Source organism: Terrapene carolina, unplaced genomic scaffold, assembly GCF_002925995.2.
Source record: "Terrapene carolina triunguis isolate 2854851 unplaced genomic scaffold, T_m_triunguis-2.0 Scaffold68, whole genome shotgun sequence".
NCBI lineage: Eukaryota > Metazoa > Chordata > Testudines > Emydidae > Terrapene > Terrapene triunguis.
This window is the reverse complement of record NW_020664419.1, coordinates 76397040-76411310: the sequence shown is the minus strand read 5'-3', so window position 1 is coordinate 76411310 and position 14271 is coordinate 76397040. Positions and strand designations below refer to the sequence as shown.

Here is a 14271-nt window from a genome sequence, read left to right as displayed (position 1 = left end):
TGCTGACTGCCCTTATATACCAGTCAGGCCCACTCAAGGCCCACCTGTTGCTCCTAGCAGTCCTGTTCCCTTATGTGTCCTCCAGCTGCAGTGTTTAATATGAAAAAATTAATATCAGGATAGCATTAAAGTTATGAGGAAAAGATGCTTTAATGTGACTGGTGCAGATATAAGCATGGTTGCTTTTTCTTCCTCATTTTATGCTCACGAGTATCAAATCTCCCCTTATTTGCTTGCAGACCCACCTATTTTAAATTTCCTTGGTTATTGACATTGTCTGTCTTTGTTTGTCTGACTCTCTTAAATGTTTGATGTGTGCAAATATGATCATATAGAAACGATATACAAAAACATGAAGCACTGAACAGGGGTGTGCATAGTTGCTTGAGTAATTTTTGTTAGACCAAAAAAAAAAAAAAGCCAACCTCTGGTAGTCTTCAGAGTCCTGAATTGGGCTGCTGTTCACAGGAAATATTACTGTTTGAAGACTCCTTTGCCATTGTGAGAAATGTGGCTCTTTGGACTACAGTTTAATTGCTGGTTTAGATTTTTGTGCTGCTTCAACTTCCTGGTATTAAACTACTGAACTAAGTTTTGTAACTTTTTCAAAGAATGCTTCTGAGGCCGATTCTGCAGTGCTTTATAAATAATAAAAATGAAGCAAAAAATGTAAAACTATATACAGTCAGGTTAAGTTGCATGGAAACACAATCAGGACGATGATGCAAGTGGTAAGAGAGGCTACCAGTGAACTGACAAATGCTGAAGAAAAGTGCTGGAAGGAGCATTCTGACAAAGTGCTGAACCCTGTAGTTCATCCAGATGCAAGCATTGTATGTATGCTAGATGGACAGGGCAGCTTGCAAGGCAGAATGGATATCAGCACTGAATCACCATCAGTAAAAGAAATAGAGCAGTAAAGCAGTTAAAACAATGGGAAAGCTGCAGGAATAGACAATATAATAGTTGAGCAGCTAAAACTTGATGGGACAAGTGCTATCAAAGAATTAGGGAAAATACTTAAGGTATGGGAGCAAGAGGGAGGTACTGGATGACTGGCTGAAGGCAATAGTTGTATCAGTCCCGAAGAAAGGCAATCCTCCCAATCCAAATAATTATAGAGGTACAGGCTTCTTATTAGTACCAGGAAGAATGATGAAAGTAATTATTAACAAATTAAGGTCAGTTTTAGAGGATGTAGTAGGCGAGGAACAGTGCAGCTTTAGACCAAGTCGAAGTTGCATTGTTCAGATATACACACTCTGACAGTTATTTGGGGAAGTATAAGAAAGGGAATTAAAGATGTTTGCTGTTTTCATTGACTTCACTAAGGCATTTGATTTGGTTTGGAAGGATGCATTATGGAAATGAGTAAAATCCTATGGAGTTCCACAGTTATAAAAGTTATGTATGAAAACTCCCATCATGCCATAAGAATTGGTGGTAAATTAAGCAGCTGGTTCAAGTCAAACTTTGGTATAAAACAAGGGGGCCTGAAATCACCATGGCCTTTCATCATGTTCTTAATTTGGATATTAAGAATGGTAGATGAGTTGGAGGGCATGACATTGGGTGATCTAGAGTTAAGCGCTTCATCTTATGCAGATACATTTGAATTGATGATGGTACTCTTTCCTACCTTGGAAATGGGTGTAGTTGACTTGGACTTACAATTACTCTCTTGTCTTGACACTTATTGTGCCTTGGAAAAGGGACAATAGGTAGAAATGCAGCAGTGGTAAAGTCATAGCACAAATAATACCTTATGTGCACTTAGGAAGCTTCATCTGTACTGATGGTTCCATCAAAGATGAGGTTAAAAAGAGATGTACGTTAGCTACAAGTGCTGCACAGAAATTGACGAAATTATGGACTGATAAAAACATTGTGTTTGGTATGAAAGTGAAAAATTATCAAACCAATATAACAATGGTATTGTTTTATGCTCTGGAAGCAGCACCCTTAAATGAAACAAACATCAGAAGGCTGGAGACAATAGAGATAAGAGTTTTTTGGAAGATGGCAGATATAAAGTGGAATGATTTTAAGACACATGACGTTAGGAAGAGAGTAGGATGTGAAACTAAGTACGGGATTGTCTGCAGTCAAAAGATTACAGTGGTGGGGACGCTGTAGAAGACAAACAGATGATAGGATGCCAAAGAAAATAACGCAAACACAACCAACATCAGTCAGACCTAGAAGCCAACCCCCAATTAGATGGCAGAACATTGCACTCAGGGATTTGACCAGGCTGGGTTTAATGGAGGAACAAACCATGGACAGAAGTGAATTGTGATGCTGTACTGCTTGCTCCCTGTGTCTGCAAAGATGCTTGTGGGGGAGGGGAGGGGAGGAGGAGAAGAAACATGCTGCTTAAAAACAGCTTAGAAAAATAAGTACTTAAATCTCTACTTATTTAGCACATTTAATCATAGAGGATCTTAAAGTTCTTGACAAACTATGATGCCTATTTATATATAATCAGCAAATTCGGAGTAAATTATGCCACCCTTCTAATGAGCACATAGTAACACTGGGCACTAATTTAGGAACGAAAATGAAGAGCAGTGTTTCCGTTTTCAACTGAATAGGGGATTTAGGCAGAATGATCCCTGTTAGAATAGCAAAAAATGTTCGGAGTTGTACCAGCTAGAAGTCAGAAGCTTTGTTTTACATCTCTCATGGAAGAGGGCAACATCCCATATTGGGCAATTGTTTCATTACTGACTCAGAGGAAAGCAACCATCTACTGAATTGTCATCAGTTCCTGTAGTCCCCATGAGTTTTCCTTGGAGGCCTCTCATTTAAAGAATTGGCTCCATACACAGTTGGTTTCTGAGACCTAATGCAGTCCCATGGTGAGGTGTTATGACAGTCCAGGGAAATGAAACAGTCTTTTCACCAAACTTTCCATAGTATTAACTTTTTGTTGAGTGGGTGATAAGCTTTCCTACAATGGTTTACATATGTCTGGGGGATACACAGAAGATTTTTCCAACAATACCTGGTATAGTTATACTGGTACAACTCAAACTTGTTCCACAATAAGAGTCATTTTTGTAGCTTGGCTTAAATCACTTCTAATACAACATAAAGCTAAACCAGAAAAAGACACTCTTTTACTGGAATATGAGTGCCCAGACCGGGAGTTACACTGGTATGACTATAACAGTTTAAATTCACACCCTGCCTTATACCAGTATAACTTTCTATGCCACAAGTCCTAGTTGAAATAGAGGTGTACATACAGCACTATGATTATTATGTAATATTTATACATCCTCGTAAGTATGTTCCCAAATATTGTAAAACTTGGGCTGTTGTTTAAAGCTTGTAATGTAAAATGAATTAGCTACACAATGCTACAGATCTTAGGCGACAATCTGGTATAACCTGATGAAGTTTTGTGCAGACTTTGAAACCATATAATAAATTAGAATTAAGAAAATATAATAATGTAAAAAATTAGGTACTGTATAAAGACCCAGCTCTATGTGCATGGCTTACATTAATATCAAAAGGAATTGAGGGCCTGGTGTTTAGTTTTCTACGGTGTGTTTCCCCCATTTGGTGGCAAATTTTCATTTACATTGCCAATAATGGAGCATTGTAATGGAAATATTCATTAAACATAAAGCATGCATGAGTGTATTAATTGTTATTGAGTTTATTGGCGTATCTATCTTTTCCATCATAATTTTAGAAGGGGGTGTCAGTTGAATAAATAGTTTAAGAAACAAACTCCTGACATATGAGTATCAGCATAGAGAAGGGCATGAGAGAATAGGGATGCTACTTAGAAAGATAGTTTACATTTCAAAAGTCAGACCATCACATAGTAAGGACATGTGACCATGCTTATTTCTTTTAAGGTCATAGTTCTTTTTAGGCCCTTACTATATGGCATTGACTGATTTGTAAAGCTGGAGAGCCATTGATTTGAATTTTGCTCTTCAACAGCAGAATAAAGGCCCTGTCTGCTCAGAAAAATTGCACAATTTTAACTACATTGAGATAAATGAAGGGTTACAACCCCCCAGTTGTGAATACAGTGATACTGGTATAAATGTGTTAGTACTGATATAGCTTGTTCGTATACAGGAAGGGAAACAGTCTATAGTGGTACAACTGCATCAATGCTAGGGGTTGTACCAGTGTAACTATATTGGTTTAAAAAAAAGAATGATTCCTGAACTAACGTGGTTACATCACTATTAAAACTGTGTGTAAGATTAGGCCTAATGTTATGTCCTCTGGAAGGAACGAACTACTACTGCAAAAGGGCGAAAAGGGGGTGATTTTTTTCAGTCACATTAAGCTAACAGGGATTCTCAACCTTTTTTTAATCATGTCCCCAACTTTTTTGTGATGAACAAAAGGGGATTTTCCAATGTAATCTAGATCGAATTGGGCCATCTAATACATTGATTCCAATAAAGGAGATTCTTCTTTAAATAAATCAGTCCTTTGATCCTGCTGTCTAACTGTGCATAGGCTGGGAAACATTTTAAATGAGAACATAGCATAGTATCCATAAAGTTTTCAGGACCGTATTTCTCAATTTTGGCACTAAAGTGTGTTAATCCGAGGGGCAGCCAGGCTAAATTTCAGTGGCTGGTATTGTTGACTTTGTGTGCCAGGTTGTAAAGCCTCTCACTCAAATTTGGCAGTCACGATGGAGGAGTGACTGGGCCAGTTTTGAATGAGTGGCATTGCAACCCCATGACTGAATGGGAAAGGTCAGCATGCCCCCCTAAAGACTTTGGGGTCTCCCCCACTGTTGAGAACCGCAGAGCTAACACTTGGAAAAACCCTTTTAACAAGCATTAAGGGTTTGTATACACAGTAAAGTTATAACAGTTTAACTATAGCAGTATAATTATAGGATTTAGTTACCTTAATGTGCCTTTGAAAGTCTCCACCTTTTGATCATCATTAGTTACCCATAGAATTTAAGATATTAATTTCTTAACTATTTTTACTCTCAAATATAATTTGCTACACCAGTTTTAAACCAGTGGTCATGGCCAAAAAAGGTATTGTTTATTATTTGTATTACCATATTGTCTTGCAGCCTGGTTATAGATCAGAACCCAATTTTGCTAGGCGCTGTACAAACACAGAACAAAAAGATGATCCCTACCCCAAAGAGTTTACAATGTAAGTGTAAGACGAGGCAACAGATGGATATATATGGTTGGGGTGTTACAAGGAAACACTGAGACAGTATTGGTCAGCATGATAAGCAGTGGTCTCACTGCATAGTCCTGGGGGAATTCTGTGCCAAAAAATTTAAAATTCTGTGCACAATGTTTTAAAATTCTGCTTATTTCATTTGTCAAAATAACACAGTATACTCATGCCAGTTTAAATTATTTCGGTAATTTGTTTCAAAATACCTGTCAGCAAGTATGTCTGTGACAATACAGACAAAAAGAAAGATTCAGGAAATGTTGTTTTTATTTGGTAAATAGATTCCTGACTAATCATATTAATACAGAACTTTTTGTTTCATTTAAACTGCAATACAAAAATGTATTTCCTGCACCCCTCAGAAGCAGTGCAAAGGCTTGAGGGAATCAGGGGTAATGGAGGAGCTGAGGGAGAGGGAACCTGGAGGGTGAACCTGGAGGGTTGTTGGGTGTGCATGGGAGAAATATAGAACAGTGTCTATTGGAGAGGGGGTGCACAGGAGGGATTGTTAGGGAGGTGGGGAGTCTCCCCCATGCAGACCCTGGCTGATCCTGAGCCTCTCCCATTCAATCTGGCATATCTGCCCCTGTTCTTGTGTGTCCCTGACCCCATGTGGCGCTGGAGCCCCCCTCTCATTCAGCCCCTGGCTCAATGCTGTCACCCCACTAGCACATGAGCCCATGCCCCAGTCTGTCCCCCACAGCCCTTCTGAACCTCAGTCTATTAGCCCCCCCAGCAGTCCCATGTGCTGTATTCTGCCTCCTAACCTGGCTGCACAGGCAGGCTGCTGTGACTAATGCAGCTGGCTGCTAACTGTTACTGCTAGTCAGCCAGCTGTTCTGGCACCACAGCATCCTATGGGGTGTGAAAGGTGGAACTGCAGCACTTCTTTGGCGGAATGTATTTTCTAGGGGGGGAGAGAATTCTGTTCCGGCCATGAATTCTGCATGTGCGCAGTGGTGCATAATTCATCCAAGAGCATAAGTGCACCAGTGGCCTAACTTGTCAAGTTTTTTGTAGGCATCTCTGCAAAGGAGAGTTTTAAGGAGGGATTGGAAGGAGGATAAAAAGGAGATATGGGGATGTTTAGGGGGAATTCTTTGCAATTGCGAGGGCCAGCAGGGGAGAAAGTGCGAAGGAGCTTGTTTGAGAATGCAACAAAGACAATAGAAGCTGACATCACTGCTCCTTTTATCTGTCATTGCTTTAAAAGGCTATTGGGGGCAATATGCACATTCTGGAACAAGAAACAATCAGCTATCACTCTGATGTTTTTATTATTAATATAGAAAACAAAATATGTATAAGGTGTGCTCTTCAGAGCAGGAAGTATGCCTTAGAAAGCACTTAGCATGTTGTGGGCATGCTTGGAATTAAATAATAGGAATAGGAATAAGAATATTGCTGAAAACAAGGAAATTCAGAGTTTAGACTGAAACTCCTTAAGACTCAGTATTTAAGCCCAAAATTCAGATTGTGTAAAAATTCATACTTTGTAGATATTTCCCTTCAAAATCCACTAAAGTAATGATTAAAAAATACTTCTCTATCACTATTTCTTATTCTCATTTCTTGAGAATTTAAAATACTGCTTTCTTACAATGTCAACTGCTTACAGGTGCAGTAGCAAAAAGCACAGATTCTTTGGGGGTGGGAGGGAAGATGGATGAGGGACAAAAATATTTGAATGGTCTAGAAATCTGTCTGAGCAACAGGGTTTTACTTCTCAGTGTAGTGAGAACTCTTCAGGAGAAAGGTAGAAAGATTCATGTGAAAGAAAGAGGTGGGTGTTTACTGTATTTGCAGGAGTCATAAGGTTAGCAACAAAGCAGAATATATTTTCCAGTTATCAGGGTTTATGTAAGAGAAGAGGCCAGAATCTATAGAAAATGTATGAGATTATGTAAAGTTGCCTGATTTAAATAAGGGGAAAAAATGGATCACCATACACTTGATAGGGCACCAAAGCTTCGCTGTTGAAAAGCATTTCTATGTTGATTAGTTTTTCAGGAGTCTTGGTGCATATAGCATCCAGCACTTTGCTGGCTGGCTGTTGCTCCCATTGGTGTTATAGTTCATGTGCTGTTAGGAAAACTTGACATGAGTTCAATAGCTGGGGGGCTTCCGAGCTGAAGTAGGGATCTTCCATTAAGTATTGATCCAGTATTGGCCTAATGCCCAGATTAGTGTATTATTTTCTGTATCAGTAGAGCAGCTGGCCCAACAGTACATGTGAAGAAAGTAAAATGCTTTGAAGTGGCCTTTCCTATCTCATGTGAAATGTAACACTCAGGCTTTGTCTACACTATGCAGCTTTTAGCGACATGGCTGTGCCGCTACAGCCGTGCCGCTAAAAGGCACGCGATGTAACTGCTGTTTGTCAGCAGGAGAGAGCTCTCCTGTCGACAAAAAACTTCCACTCCCAACGAGCGGAGGTAGCTTTTTCAGCAGGAGAGTACTCTTGCCAACAGTCGCTTTTCGTCAACAAAACTTTTGTCTTTCGTGGGAGTGTTTTTTGTTTTTGTTTTTAACACCTCTGAATGACAAAAGTTTTGTTGTTCAGTTGCCAGTGTAGACAAAGCCTCAATGTTTTGAGAACAGTATTTCCCATTTTCAGATAGAAGCTCTTAATTCTAGTTCTAGTTTTTTCATTCACATTGAAAAAATATTGAATTATTCATTAAAAAATCAGCATTTTTACCAGTCTAATTCATGGATAAGAGTTAAAAAATGAAAAATAATTATGCTAAATCTGTAAACCTGTATAATAACAGCTACAAAATTGAAATGGTGTGTCTTTTGTTTAATTCATCACAGGAGTCTTCACAGAGTGATTATGCATGCGAGGTGTGAAGTGTAATCTAGGTACCATAGGTAAGTTAAAGATGAACTACAATGCTTTGTACATATGTATCCCAAATTTTTCTTCTTTATGTACTTTCTCAGTACTTTTTTCAGGTTTCCATGTTTGCCCTGTAACATCTGGTAGCTTCAAAATTGTCTGAAATATTGCTCAGTGTTGCTTCAGGTGATGTTGATGTCACCAGTTGTTACAGCGTAAATCTGGAACACTGAACTCAAGAATAAGGCTACCAGAAAGTTTTACTAGTTATACCAACATAGTTATACTGTTATAACCGCTTGTGTAGATACTCTTACTTTGGCATAAGGATAGGGTTTTTTTTTTGTTTTGCTTAAGCTCCTTTCCAATTGACACAAGCTAAACTGAAGAAACCCGCTCTTAGGCTATATCTACACAAACACTTTTGTCGGTCAAGGGTGTGAAGAAAACACTCTCCTGACCAACATAAGTTTCAAAGACAGAAGCGCTGGTGTGGACAGTGCTATGTTGGCAGGAGATGCTGTCCTGCCAGCATAGCTACCTCTGCTTGTTGGGGGGTGGTTTAATTTGGCCAAAGAGAGAGCTCTCCCACCGGCATAGAGCAGCTACACAGGAGACCTTAAAACAGCGCAGCTGCAGCGGTACAGCTGTGCCACTCTAAGGTCTGCAGTGTAGACATAGAGACTCTTATTTCAGTACAAGGCTAGGTGGGGGATTATACTGGTGTAATTACATTGGTTTAAATTTGTATCTTAGGCTATAATGAAATTTTTCCCATGTAGGGAAGGCCTAAAGCACCGATTCTGTAAATGCTGACACACGTGCATAACTTTATGTACAGCAAGTAGTCCTGTTGATTACAGTGGTACTATTCACACTGAGTAAAGTTAAACACATGTAAGTCTTTGTTTTATTTGAGCCACAGCAGGTGAGTGAACGAGGAATGGGTTTTAATAATTTTTATTTTAGAATATAGTTGAGTTTGTTTAACATCTATATATTTTAGGGGCATTGGAGTCCCATTGAAGTCAATGGAACTAGAGATATTCAGCATCTTTTGAAAATCAGACCACTAATCTTTAGTTTTATTTAAATTAATAAAATCTCAAATCTTCACCTTTTTAAGAATAGAGTTTCAGGTTTAACTCGGACTTTACTGATTTTTGAGCCACATTGTCTTATAATTTACACATAAAACATACTCAGCCTTAAAATTGTTTTAATCTATCTGGGAATTTTTTGAATTAATTTAAAATTTACTATTTGGTCTCAAAACAGTAATAGCCACTTGTGCAAGATATGCACAGTACCCTTTGATGCACTTCTGTTGGTTGTACAGAAGTTGCTAAAATTGACCTGTAAACAAGAATAAAGCTAGGCTGGTGTGATTTTTAAAAAATGTTTTCTTTGATGTATAAAGATGGCCTATGGGTGTGCGGTTTGTTTTGTTTTATTTTTAAAAAGTTCAACTTGTTTTTTACATTAAAAATGCAGGTCTTCTCTGCTTTGTTTTTTCTGAATGGCAGAAGAATTAGTAAGGTTAAGACATCATTTACCAACAAAGGTTACATTTACACAGCTGAGGCCTTGTCTACGCAAGTTGCTAGTGTAAGTTAAATTAGTATAAAATCACACCTTTAGGTATATAAGTATATCTTTGTAGACCGGGCCTAACTAAAATCAGATTGAAAACGATTTTGTTAAACCAGTGCTAACCCCTGTTTAAAATTGGCTAAGAGCAGTTTAGTTTTGTGTAAGGGCTTGTCGGCACACAGAAATTTAACTAAATGTGTGACGTTGTGCCAGTTTAGTTAAATGAGTGCAATTTTGTGTATAGAAAAGGACTTCATTTACTTGTAAATGCAAACTAAACCAATTTAAATCAGTTTTCAACTAATGGCTGCACAGGGTTCTAGTCAGACTGTTTAAAACTTCCAACGTCTATTTAATTCAGACAGTTGGGAGAACAGATTTTTGTTCAACGTTTCATGTCCTCACTCCTTCAGATAAGGGAAAAGAAAGCTTTCATCTTATTCTGTGGTTCGCCAAGGAGAACAAAAAGCAAGGAACAACACGACTTGATATTCCTCATATTTTTAAGGATTTTTTTTTCTAAACCAGTATTAAAAAAACCTTTTTGAAGAAAGGGAAAACATTTCAGATGTTTGTTATAAATCTAAAAATAGCATAAAAAGGGATAGATGGCATGAGCAAGCTTTTTTTCCTTAGTTCACATAAATAATGTTGATACACTAACAAGGAAATTAACAAAAAGCAGTTCATTTCAATCTGTCAGATAGATGGCCGGGGTTGGGGATGTAAAAAGGTGTTAGTGTTTGCCAACAATAACCAGAAGGAAAAGCAATTTTATTTTTAAGCTTCTGAGAGAGTGTATTAAAATGACAATGAAAACAAAGTATTAAAAGTTTATCAATTCACCCCCACCTCCAAAAGTACTTCTGTTTAGGCATGAGCCTTTTAATTTTATTTTCACACCTTTTATTATCCAGCATTGAAGAGAAGCTAATATAGTCTTTTTTTCTTAAGGTCAATTTTTTTTAACTCCATTGAGCTTTGTCGGTAAATGCCACATCTAAAGAGAGGCAGCTAGCTGCTATATTCTAAAACATTCATGAAAATGCTGAAGAGCTGACTGTAATCACGTGGTCCGCAATGTGTGCCTACATTTCCTCCCTCTTATATGAGACAAAACGATAAGGGTCCTGATGGACAATATTGTCCATCATGCTCTATATAAACCGCCAGGCTGGAGCACATTCCCACTCCTTATGCACAGAGGCCTTAAAACTATGGATCTGATGCATAAAACACAACATCACTATGACAGCAGCATACCTCCTGGGACGACTAAATATAATGGTGGACACATTAAGCAGACTGTTTTCCCAAGAGCATGAATGGGAACTGAATGACGAAATAACACATCATATTTTACACATGTGGGGATCCCCACATATAGACCTGTTCGTCACGCCAGCTCTGCGTGCACCTGAAGTGGAGCACCCAAAGGGACAGCACTCGAAGAAGAAGAGAAGGTTACTCACCTTTGTGCAGTAACTGAAGTTCTTCGAGATGAGTGTCTCTGTGGGTACTCCACTACCCACCCTCCTCCCCTCTACTTCGGAGTACGAGCTAAATACTCCACAGTAGAGAAGGGACTGAAGAGGTAGGGGCGTGCACGTGCTAGATGAGGCACCATTGGCACCGTGAGACTGCTACTGTGCACACGCACCCCCGACCAGACACTGCTACTGAAAATCTCCGATCAACGGCTCTGGGACACAGGGACACGCATCTCAAGGAACCCAAGTTACGGCACAAGATGAGTTATCTTCTTTTTTGTTAGGTGCTCTTCTGGCATTGTCATCTTCAAGTCAGCAGATTTGTCTCCTTGGTTAGGAACCGCATGCATTTCTTGAAGTATCCTTTTCTTTCCATCCATTCCCATTATTTTTGTGGGACCTAGAGCCTTATCACTGCAGACCAGTGGGTGCTGGAGAGTTTATAGGTGGGGTACTCCATCCAATTCCAGATGTTCCCTGCTCCTTCTCCATCCCTATTTAAGGACTATTCTCATTACAGCATGCTGCATCAAGAAGGGAAGTCATTTTTAAGTCTTGGAGCTGTGGAAGAAATGCCTCAAGGGGTTTTTATTCCCATCACTTTCCAATACCCAATTAAAAAGTGGGGCTGGTTTCCAGTTCTTCAGTTGAAACAATTGAATACCTTCATTCACATGTTCAAGTTCAGAACGGTCTCTGATTTCCTCCCTGGATCTACAAGACTGGTGTGTAGCTCTCAGCCTTTAGAACATCAACTTTCATATAGCTAGCCATCTTGCTCACAGGAAGTACCTAAAGTTTCAGGTGGGCAATTTCCATTACCAATACAGGGTTCTGCCTTTCAGTCTATAAGTAGCACTGAGGGTATTTACCAAATACCAGGTAGTAGTGGCACCACCTCAGCAAAGGCTTATCTGCCTAACAACAGACTCAGCACTGTAGTAGATCTGGTCATTCAGCTACCGATCCAACCTCAGACTTGGGTGAGAAGCTTGTGTCTGACTTCTAGGACACATGGCCTCCTGTTTATACGTAACTGAGGGTGCCGAGACTTCACTTTTGATGCATACAAGAGTGATTGAAGTCTGTATATTGGTCCATTGGTCATCATCTGGAGATGAAGATGCAGGTCCCACGGGAGTCCTGTCACCATTAAACTGGTTGAAGGATCCTCTAAAAGTATCTAAAGGAGTACTCTTCTCTCCACCATGACCATCAGAGACATTAATGACAGGTGTCTTCACTTTACAGTGGGGAGTTCACGTACACCATCTTGTACACCAAGGTCTCTAGATGGCTCAAGAAGATCACTTATACAAATGGCCTAAATAAGGCTATTCATCAGGCTTGCACAGTTTTGCTTCCAGTACTGAAAGGGTTAACTGTTCAGATTATGGCAGACAAAACCACAGCAATGTTTCATATAAACAGGGAAGGCAGAGCAAGATCCAACCCACCCCAACACATACATGCACACCTTTGTCGAGAAACTATGCATCTATATAGAATTATGGCATATGACACAATTACTCCAGTAGCACTTCATCATATACCAGGCTTGCAAAATGTTCTGGCAGAGCTTAGCAGGAAGCTCACAAGAAATCACAATGACAGGCCCCATCATACAGGAAATATTCACCAGGGTGGGGTCAGTATTCCATCAAGGTAGATTGATTTAAATTAATGCAATTTAAATAACTGATTTTAATAAAGATTTAAATCAACAAGCAGGAAACATTGATTTAAATAATAGATTTTAATCATGTTTTTCATTGATACATAGTTTTTTTTCCTAAAGAAAGGTTGGTTCTCATTGGTTGGCAACAAGTAAAACATGTATTTGCAACTAAATATAGCCTTTACACTAAATTTGGTACTATTTATTTATTTATTTATTTTGCTAACCAAGAGGATACACTGTACTTGTACTCATTTATCTATGTAATTACATAGTATAATTTCCATGTATTTAGAGTCCTAATTTTTCCTACTTTATTTATACTAGAAAATGGGGAATGATGCATTTCTTATTTAATAGAAGATGGTTTGCTTGTGTTTTATGTTAAGCTCTATTTGGATGGACATTCAAATTCAGTTACAAATGCGCAAACAGCATTTTCAGATTGATTTTTACTAGTTAATTAAAACTACCTTAAATGTGCTGGATACATCAGAAAGAAATTAGTGTTAAATACAAAACATGTTTTGCTAACTGATTTATTAAACAAAAAAAGGTGTTATTTATTGTTAGTGAATTGAACTGATTGTTCAGTAATGTCCTTTAGGATTTTAGAACTAGGAGATCTCATCTTCTCACTCCTAATTTTTTTATTTATAGATTGGAAAAGGAAAACAAGCTTTTCTGCTTTTTCAACTCCCAATCAGTTTCTTAATTTTGAATTAACTAATCATTGAACTGAGTTAGTTCAATAAATGGAAGTGAAGAAAATATTCTCTCTGCAGAAGAGGCTAATGCTTTCAAAAGTTGGTTTAGCACTTCAGCAAACTCTGATTCAATATACTTCGTCAGCGACTTCCACCAGTTCAGTGGGTTGACTTTTTTAAAACCTTGGCAGAAAGCATTGGCTGCTTAATATTATTTTTGTTTTGTTTTTAAATGATTTTACTATGTTATAGTAAGTTTAGGCCTGTACATGGATTGTCATTATTTCAATTTTAATTAGGTTTATTTAAAAAAGAAAAACTTAAAAAAAAAAAAAGTGTCAATTTTTATCCACTCTGGCCTCCATAGACCTGTTTGCAATGAAAGAGAACAAGAAGTGTCTCAGCTTTTGCTCCAGAGGCTGCTAGTACTAGGGTTCTCTATCAGATGCAATTCTGATCCCTTCAGATCTAGAACTCTTTTATGCTTACCTGCCTATTCCATTGATTCCCAGAGTCATCAGGAAACTCAGATAAGACTCAGCCAAGATGATCATATTGGCTCTGCCCAGGCCAATGCAGTTTGTTTTTCTCAGACCTGATCAATCTCTCTGTTAGATATCGAGTCCAATTATCTCCCAACACAGATGTAATTTCCCAAAGAGAGGAGCTGATCATCTGTCCGGATCCATCTTCCCTGTTCTTGTAAGCATCAATATCCTCTGGTTAACAGCACTGGAGAGCAGCTGCTCTTCAGAGGTCCAGAAT

The 14271-nt window shown here is 38.6% G+C and overlaps 1 protein-coding gene across 4 annotated transcripts in view; it reads left to right on the top strand.

The window, feature by feature from the left end:
• NR2C1 (nuclear receptor subfamily 2 group C member 1) overlaps nucleotides 1–14271 on the top strand; it is a 103736-nt gene that overhangs the window by 12904 nt on the left and 76561 nt on the right. For 3 of the 4 annotated variants that reach the window (XM_024218291.2, XM_024218281.2, XM_024218273.2), the window contains exon 2: nucleotides 8014–8070. The exons of the other annotated variant lie outside the window; for it this stretch is intronic. The gene's annotated coding sequence lies outside the window, so the exon portion shown is untranslated. The remainder of the gene's footprint in view (nucleotides 1–8013; nucleotides 8071–14271) is intronic. 4 annotated transcript variants of the gene reach the window in all.